This window comes from Monodon monoceros, unplaced genomic scaffold, assembly GCF_005190385.1.
Source record: "Monodon monoceros isolate NGI ecotype Baffin Bay Population unplaced genomic scaffold, NGI_Narwhal_1 Super_Scaffold_20, whole genome shotgun sequence".
NCBI lineage: Eukaryota > Metazoa > Chordata > Mammalia > Artiodactyla > Monodontidae > Monodon > Monodon monoceros.
The window spans coordinates 114385176-114394280 of NW_021703777.1; the positions used below are offsets into that span (position 1 = coordinate 114385176).

At 34.9% G+C, this 9105-nt stretch overlaps 1 pseudogene; it reads left to right on the top strand.

Moving 5' to 3' along the window:
- The first annotated feature begins 5377 nt into the window (after positions 1–5377).
- On the top strand, positions 5378–6507 carry LOC114902231 (annotated as a pseudogene).
- Positions 6508–9105: the final 2598 nt, after the last annotated feature.

Below are 9105 nucleotides of genomic sequence, written 5' to 3' on the forward strand. Positions count from 1 at the left end.
CTGACAACCAACTTTACCATTCCTACTTAAACTTTCATTTTATTACTTTACCACATTTGACAAATAATGTCACTATGAGTAAGGAGAAAGAGGGAAAATGACATTTCTTGAGCACTTGCTCTGGGTCAGACACTATGTAAAAACTCCATGTGCATTATGTCATTCAATCATCATAACATCACAATGAAATAAAAACTTTTACTCCCCATTCTACAGATGGGGAACTAATGATGGTAAGTAGTGAACCCAGATTCTCAGGCTTTAAAGCTTGTACTTTTAAACACTACAATATCTGATCCTAATATTCATTATTTGCGCACTCTTTTTAAGACATATTATTTTCCTTCAGTAAAGCTAGTCTCCTCAATTAGATGAATCATAGGTCCCAGTTTTCCTAGTTTCACCACTGTTATGCTTGTTACCTGGCTTAATTATTAATAGTGCCCCCTTTTACTTTCAAAGGTATCTGAGTGTAGATAATAAATCATATGGTCTCCTTAACTCTTATTTCATCTACACCTGAGTAACCAGTCCTCATTATTGTTTTGCCCAAATGGAGCAACTTCTCCGGAGAATGACATTTAGAAGATCCTCTTTATCTCTTCACCAAGTCACTTTCTTCACCTTTTTCAGAGAACAGCTTGACTAAAGTTTTCATAGAGATGTCTTTGATTAACAACACAGCATGATGGCATTTTTCTTACTTGAAAATCTCTCAGTTATCTAAAATAAGACTCTTGATTTATTAAGCAGCATTTTAAAATTGTTTGCCTTAGTACAACTTTTACATTTTATATGATCTGATCCTGGACAGTATGCTGCACTGTTTTGTTTGTTCATTTATTACCAGCATTATCTTTTTCTGGGGAAGCATTTAAGTCAGTTAAAATAAAAGATGTAGGCAAAGTAGGTTAGAAAAGGAAAATCTGGATTAAAGAGAAAGAAAAATGTAAATATGGTAAGAGCAATTGTCAAAATACTATTGCTGCTGTGGCAAATTATCACAAACTTAGTGACTTAAAATAACACAAATCTAGTCCTATACAGTTCTAGAGATCAGAAGTCCATCACAGGTCTCATTCTGCTAAGAGACAACTACCAAAGTGTAACATAGACCTAATCGGAATTCCAGGAGGAGAAAAAAAGAACGAAAAGAAGAAATACTTGAGCAATCATGACAGAATATTCCAAAATTAATTTTGGACACCAAACTAAAAGATTAAAAAGAATCTACACCTAGGCATATATTCCAACTGCAAAAGAGCAAAGATAAAGAAAACATCTTGAAAGAAGCCAGAGGATAAGACATGTTATCTATACAAGAGTAAAGATAATAACTACACCGGACTTCTGCAAAACAACGCCAAGAAAGGAGAGTTAAGTGAAATACTTAAAGCATAAGGAAAAGAACAAAGCAAAACAAAACATTTACCTAGAATTCCTTACCCTACAAAATTACCCTTCGAAAGTGAAGGAGAAATAGACTTTCTCAGACAAATGAAAATTAAGGGTATTTGTTGCCTGTAGACCTGCCTTGAAAGAAATGTGAAAAGAAGTTCTTCACAGAGAAGGAAAATGATATAGATCAGAAACCTGAATCTACATAAAGACAAAAAGAGCACTGGAGAAGGAATCAGTAAAGATATAAAAAAATTAAAACCTGTACTTTTCTTATTCTTAATTGATCTAACATTTGTTTAAAATAATAATAGCAACAATGCATTCAAATATATATATACATACGTATATGTGTGTGTGTGTATATATATGTATATATATATATATATATATATATATATATATATATGCACCTGTCTGCTTATGTGTAAGTAAATGAGTGACAGCAATAAAATAAGGGACAGGAGGGAAGAATTAGGATTATTTTGTTATAATAGGGCACTCACACTATCTGTGAGGTGGTAGTATAATACTATCAGAAAGTATACTTGGATTAGTTGTAAATTATTGCAAATTCTGGGCAACCACTAAAAAAATTTTTTTTCAAGTATAACTAATATGCTAAGGAAGAAGAGAAAATGAGATCATGTAAAAGTCTCAATTAAAACCACAAATGGCAGAAAAAGAGTGAAAGACAAAAATAGGGTCAAAGAATAAGGGCAATGAATAGAAAACAGTAACAAATATCGTAGATAATACTCCAATTATAGCAATACTCATTTTAAACATCAATAGTCTCATCATATTGATTAAAAGACAGAGATTGTCTTTTAAGTGGAACAAAAACCAAGACCCAATTATATGTTGTCTGTAGGAAACCCACTTTAAAAGTGAAGACACATAAAGATGAACAGTAAATCAATGAGAAAGATATACCATGCTCGTACTAATCAAAAGAAAGCAGTAGCAGCTATGTTAATTTCAGACAGAGCAGACTTCAGAGCAAGAAAACTTATCAGGAATAAACAGGGGCATTATGTAATGAAAAAGTGGTCAGTTCCTCAAGAAGACATAACAACTGTTAATGTGTTTGCACCTAACCAGACAGTATCAAAATATGTGAGGCAAAAACTGATAAATTGCAAGGAGAAACAGATGAATCTGCCACGAGAGTTGGAGACTTCAACACCCCTCTATCAGAAAGGGACAGATTGAGCAGGCAGAAAACCGGTGAGGACTTAGTTGAACTAAGCTGATATCACCATCAATCAACTCGATATAATTGACATTTATTGACTATTTCATCCAACCACAGCAGAACAGACATTCTTCTCAAACTCACTTGAGACCACATTCTGGACCATAAAACCCACCTCAACAAGTTTAAAAGAACAGAAATTATACAATGTCTGCTCTCAAATCACAATGGAATTATGCTAGAAGTCAATAACAGAATAATAGCTGGAAAATCCCAAAATAGTTGGGGGTTGGACAACACACTTCTAAATAATACATGAGTCAAATAAGAAATCTCAAGAGAAATTTTAAAAATATTTTGAACAAAATGAAAATGGAAACACAACTTACTGTGAGATGCAAGGAAAGCAGAGCTTAGAGAGAAATGCATAGCATTGAATACATATACTAAGAAAGAAGACAGATCTAAAATCAGTAATCTAAGCTTCCACCTTAGGAAACTAAAAAGCATTTAAAATAAAGAATAAAAATTAGAACAGAAACCAATAATTTGAAAACAGGACATCAACAGAGAAAAGTCAACACAAACAAAAGCTAGTTCTTTGAAAAGATTAATAAATTTGATGAGACCTAGCCAGGATAACTAAGAGGAAAAGAGAGAAGATACAAATTACTAATATTGGAAATGAAAAAGGAGTCATCACTAGAGGTCCCATGGACATTAAAAGAATAATAAAAAGTATGAACAGCTCTGGCTCAAATATTTGATAACATAGATTAAATGGACCAATTCCTTGAAAGAAACAATCTGTCAATACTCACAAAAGAAAAAGTAAACAACAGAAGACAAGACACAGACCAGGAGAACATATTTGCAGAAGATTTATCTGACAAAGGACTATTATTCAAAATATACAAAGAACTCTTAAAATTCAGCAATAAGGACTTCCCTGGTGGCGCAGTGGTCGAGAGTCCGCCTGCCGATGGAGCGGACACGGGTTCGTGCCCCAGTCCGGGAAGATCCCACATGCCGCGGAGCGGCTAGGCCCGTGAGCCATGGCCGCTGAGCCTGCGTCCGGAGCCTGTGCTCCGCAATGGGAGAGGCCACAACAGTGAGAGGCCCACGTACCGCAAAAAAAAAAAAAAAAATTCAGCAATAAGAAAAACAACTAAATTAAACAATAGCCCCAAAATTGGACAAGACACTTCACCAAAGGCAATATACAGGTGACAAAATAGCATATGAAAAGATGTTTAACATTATATGTCATTAAGAATTTATAAATTAAAACAATGAGATACCACTACACAACTATTAGAATGGCCAAAATTTAGAAGATTAACAACACCAAATGCTGGCAAGTGTGTGGAGCAACAGGAACTCCCATCCATTGCTAATGGGAATGCATAATTGTACAGCCACTTTGGTAAACACCTTGGCAGTTTTTCAAAGCTAAACATAATGATGTGTCAATGTAGTTCATTGACTGTAACAAGTGTACCACTCTGGTATGTGATTTTGATAGTGGGGAGGCTGTGTGCATGTGGGGACAAAGGATATATAGGAAATCTCTGTGTCTTCCACTCAATTTCTCTGTGAACCTAAAACTACCCTAAAAAATAAAGTCTATTAAAAGATTAAAGTAAAATAAAAATAAATTTTAAAGAAAAGATTTCCATGTTTGCTATAGATAGATGTATCGGGATTAATTAATAGAATGTTTTAGCTTTCACATTTTCATTACTTAAATTTTCAGTATCTACACACTATTCTATAAATAATTAAAAATAAGCATTGCTTCTGATTTTCATGATATAAGACTGCATTATTCATTATTTTTAGATATCTAGAACTTTATAAGATAAAAAATAACTAAGTAGGGATAATATATAAGAATAATTGTAGTAGCAATATAGGGGTAGGGGATTAAGAGGTACAAATTATTATGTATAAAATAAGCTACAAGGATATGTTGTACAACAAGGGGGGGATATGAAAAATATTTTATAATAACTATAAATGGAGTATAACCTTTAAAAATTGTGAATCACTATATTATACACCTATAACTTATATAATTTAAAAAATTTAAATAATTGAGTTAAAATAAAGATAGTAAAGGACTAAGGGGATATATAGGTCTCACCTCCCCCATCCCCCCAAAATCAGAATTTGCCAAAAAAGCACATTTTCTTCTATATACTCTTAGAGGATATTCTAGAACATTCTCCAAAGCCATAGAAGGGCTTAAATAAATATTTTATTCATTAAATGCACATTGGGATTCACAAGTAAAAGAAATGTCATTGCTCCTGAAGACAACATGTCTAGATAAATACTGATGCCCCATCCCAGAAAGGTAATAAGATCCATTATCAAGCACCTACCTACCGTGTGCTCACCCATCATAAACACTGAGTGTGATATAAAGACAAGACATGGCCCTGTTATCTTTCAGGGAAAGGGAAGAAATAAAGAAGGCTTTAATATGGAGATCGCATATGAATTGCAGAATGGGTGAAACAGGGAGCACAGATTTATTAATTTAAATATAATTGTTTATTTTGAAAAAGAGGAGGAAACGCGCGCGACCCCTGAGCAGCCTGCCTGGGGCGCTGATGTGCGCTTGCTCTGCACCGAGTCCCAGGGGCTGTTTGAATTTCGCTCCCTGAGTCGGGTCTCCTGATCCTGGGCTTGCGGCGCAGACTGGAGGGGTCTCGGCGCCTCGCGACAGCACTGAGTGGGTCCTTTGCTCCCGGACCCGCACTAGAGGCTTAAAGGATGGCCTCCTCATTTCTGGTACAATTATGCTCTCATATTAATGAAAATATTGGAAATATTAAAAAAAAAACTCTGTCATTGAGAAATTGTGGACTCTATTAAAATAAGAGATGAGATCATTGCAGTAAATGAACTTCTAAATAAATTGGAATTGGAAATTCAGTATCAAGAACAAACCAACAATTCACTCAAGGAACTCTTTGAACCCCTTGGAGAAGATTGTAAAGATGTGGAACATCTCAAAGAAAACATTCCTTCCCATTTGCCTCAAGTAACCCAGAACTTTGTAACGGATCAGATCTTGACCCTGAACAACCCGTCAAAGATGAGGAACCTGCACCCACAAAGAAGCCCCCCACAGAGCAAAGAAATATTAAAGAAATGTCATTTATAACTTCTGATGAGTTTAATGGCATTCTTGTGTACATGAAATCCCACCTAACCTATTGTCAAATTAACAACATAACCTAACCTATTGTCAAATTAATGATGTTATTAAAAAAAATCAACAAGGCAGGGACTTCTCTGGTGGCGCAGTGGTTAGAATCCGCCTGCCGATGCAGGGGCCACAGGTTTGATCCCTGGTTCGGGAAGATCCCACATGCCATGGAGCAACTAAGCCCGTGTGCCACAACTACTGAGCCTGTGTTCTAGAGCCTGTGTGTCACAACTACTGAAGCTCACATGCCTAGAGCCTGTGCTCTGCAACAAGAGAAGGCACTGCAATGAGAAGCCCACACACTGCAACAAAGAGTAGCCCCTGCTCACCACAACTAGAGAAAGCCCACGCACAGCAACGAAGACCCAACGATGAAGACCCAACGGAGACAAAAATAAACAAATAAAATTTTTTTAAAAAAGAAATCAACAAGGCAGTAGTTAGTAAATATAAGATCCTACATCAACCAAAAAAGTCTATGAGTTCTGTGGCCAGAAGTCTCTATCACAGATTTATTGATGAAGAAATGAAGGAAACCAAAGACCATTATTTTGTAGTGGAAGCTGACATAAAGGAGTTGATGGCTTTGAAAGTTGAAAAGAAGTTTCACGTAACGCTGAATATTTTACAACACTGCCGGAAGCTATCAGAGGTCCAAGGGGGAGGACTTACCCGATATGTTATAACATAAGGCCCTTTTGAGCTTCTGAACCAGCCAACGGTAGAGATAGAAGCTATTCCTATCGTTTCCTTACATGTAATTTCTTTATATATAATTTCTTTAGCTTTTTCATTTTTTTGTTTGTTTCTTGTAAAAATAAAACTTAAATAATGTATATTTTAAAATCCACTTTCTTACAGTAAATATTTAATCACCTACCATGTAAGCCTCTGTTCTAGGCATACAATGGAACTAAAAAATGTTCATATTTAGTTTTGGTGTTTAGTGACAGTGCTGCCAACCCCAGGAAGACAGCTGCAGTTGTGATAATAAAAGTCAGAGTTCAAGAAGATGAGATCAAGGACATCCAGGCTCTTTAGAAGTAAAGGTCATTAGTGTCTAAATTCCACTAATGATATTTCAGTCTATAGGAAAAAGTTGGATTTGGAGGCAGCCCATCCACGTGGTTATTCTGCTTTCCCATATGTGGTTAAGGAACAGCTTACCTGAAATACATTCAGTGTAAATCAATCTGTAAACATCGACCTGTAATGAAATTGTAATAAGAGTATATTGAGATGAAAAAGATGATAAAATAAGATGTGTAAGAAGATTGATAGTGGTCATGGAAAACAAGTGGTTGGATTGTAAGAATTTAATGGAGTTTCTCTTCCGCACTTGGGGAGACTGTTAGTCTATCTGTGTCTCAGTGAGCATTCTCCAGAGAAACAGAACAGTAGGTTATCCATCTAACTATATCTATCTCTATATCTATCTGCCTATCAATCATCTATCTATCTATATCTATCATCTATCTGCAGAGGTTTATTATGAGGAATTGGCTGATGTGATTATGGAGGCTGAGAGGCCCCCAGATCTGCCGTCTGCAAGCTGGAGGCCCAGGAAAGCCGGTGGTGTGATTCAGTCTGAGTGTGAGGGCCTGGAAACAGGGGAGCCAGGCCAGATCAGATGAGATGAGATGTTTCAGCTCAGCAGTGAGGCAGGAAGAAAAAGAGCAAATTCCTCCTGCCTTTCTCCACCTTTCGTTCTGTTCGGGTCTTGGATGGATGGGAGGATGCCCACACACACAGGGGAGGTCAGTCTGTTTCACTGAGTCCACTGATTCCAATGCTCATCTCATCTCGAAACATCCTCAAGGACACACCCAGAAACAATGTTTAATCTGGGCGCCCATGGCCAGTCAAGTCGGCACATAAAGTTAACCATCACAATCTACGTCCATGCTGTCTGCTTGGCAAGCTGATCCTCGTAGCAGAGAAAAAATTGTCTCACCAGGCCCAGCTGCCTGGTTAACACTGTCACTGTGATGATCACAGAATACATTATGGGCACTGCTCATTTATTGTTATCCTTTCTTTCTCCCTAATTTAAATGCAGGTATATTTAATTTTTCATGTCTCAGTTTAATTAAAAATAGTGGCATTATCCTTTACGTTTTTAAAGTCTTGCTTGTTTTTTCTCTATGAATCATTTTTCCGTACGTTCTCTATCAAAAACATTTTCTCTGTTTAAGATTTCTTTTCCTGAAACTCATATTGAACAACTGTGTTGGTAAGTTTAATTCTTGTGGAATGGATACTGAGTCTCTGTTTTGATTATTAGCATGTAATCAATACAGTTGGTAAAACCGTATTCCTCAAACACTAATAAAGACATTAATTTTCAAACAATAAATAAATAAATATAATCGTTTATTTTGTTTTACTGTATTTATATGGAAAGTATTTTTTGTAAAGAATAAAATAAAAGGTTAAGCTAATGGCAGGGCTCCCTTCTCTACCTACTCATGAAGACTCAAATCATATTTCTTATTCCTAACTTCCATAAGCAAAGACTGGTTATAAAATTATCTGTGCTATAAATCTTTTCTGTAATATATAGGCACTTATGTTTACATGTAAATACATATATATAAATTACATGTCATTGAATATATGTGAATAAATAAAAGAGTTATACTGATATTAATATATATCTAAAATATAGAGGTATATTAGAAAAGTCTGAATGTATATATAAAAACCTTCAACCGTGGTTATTCCTAGATGATAGATATAATTTTATTTGATTATGGGTCTTCCTACTTTATAGCTTTGTTTTTATTTTCCAGTGACCATGCATTATGTTCATAATCATGAAAAATAACAAGTTCATAAAAATACTCATTTCTAAAATTTTTAATTTATAGTGAAATAATCATAGTCCACCATGAAATTTACAGTAGTTTCTTTAAAAAAATAAAAGCAGATGGATAGTAGTTAAAGTTAAAACAAAATATTTTTAACACAAGTCTCTGATTCTTTCAAGATCTGAATATACAAACTTGAACTAATTATAATAATTTTGAAAACACTGTTATTTAGAAGAAAGAAGAAAAGATGATTACATATATGATATGAATTCAATAACATTATTATTTGCAATAAAATTGCAATTTGAAAAAAAAAACATGAATTAACTACTTAAGGTTTTTCCTACGTGTCTGTGAATACTAAAAATAAAAGGAAAATAGAGAAAAAGTATTTTGCTTCATTCATATTCAACTACTATTTTACACGTAACTCTTCAATGATTAAAGAAATGGATTTTGACCAGAATAGTTATAAT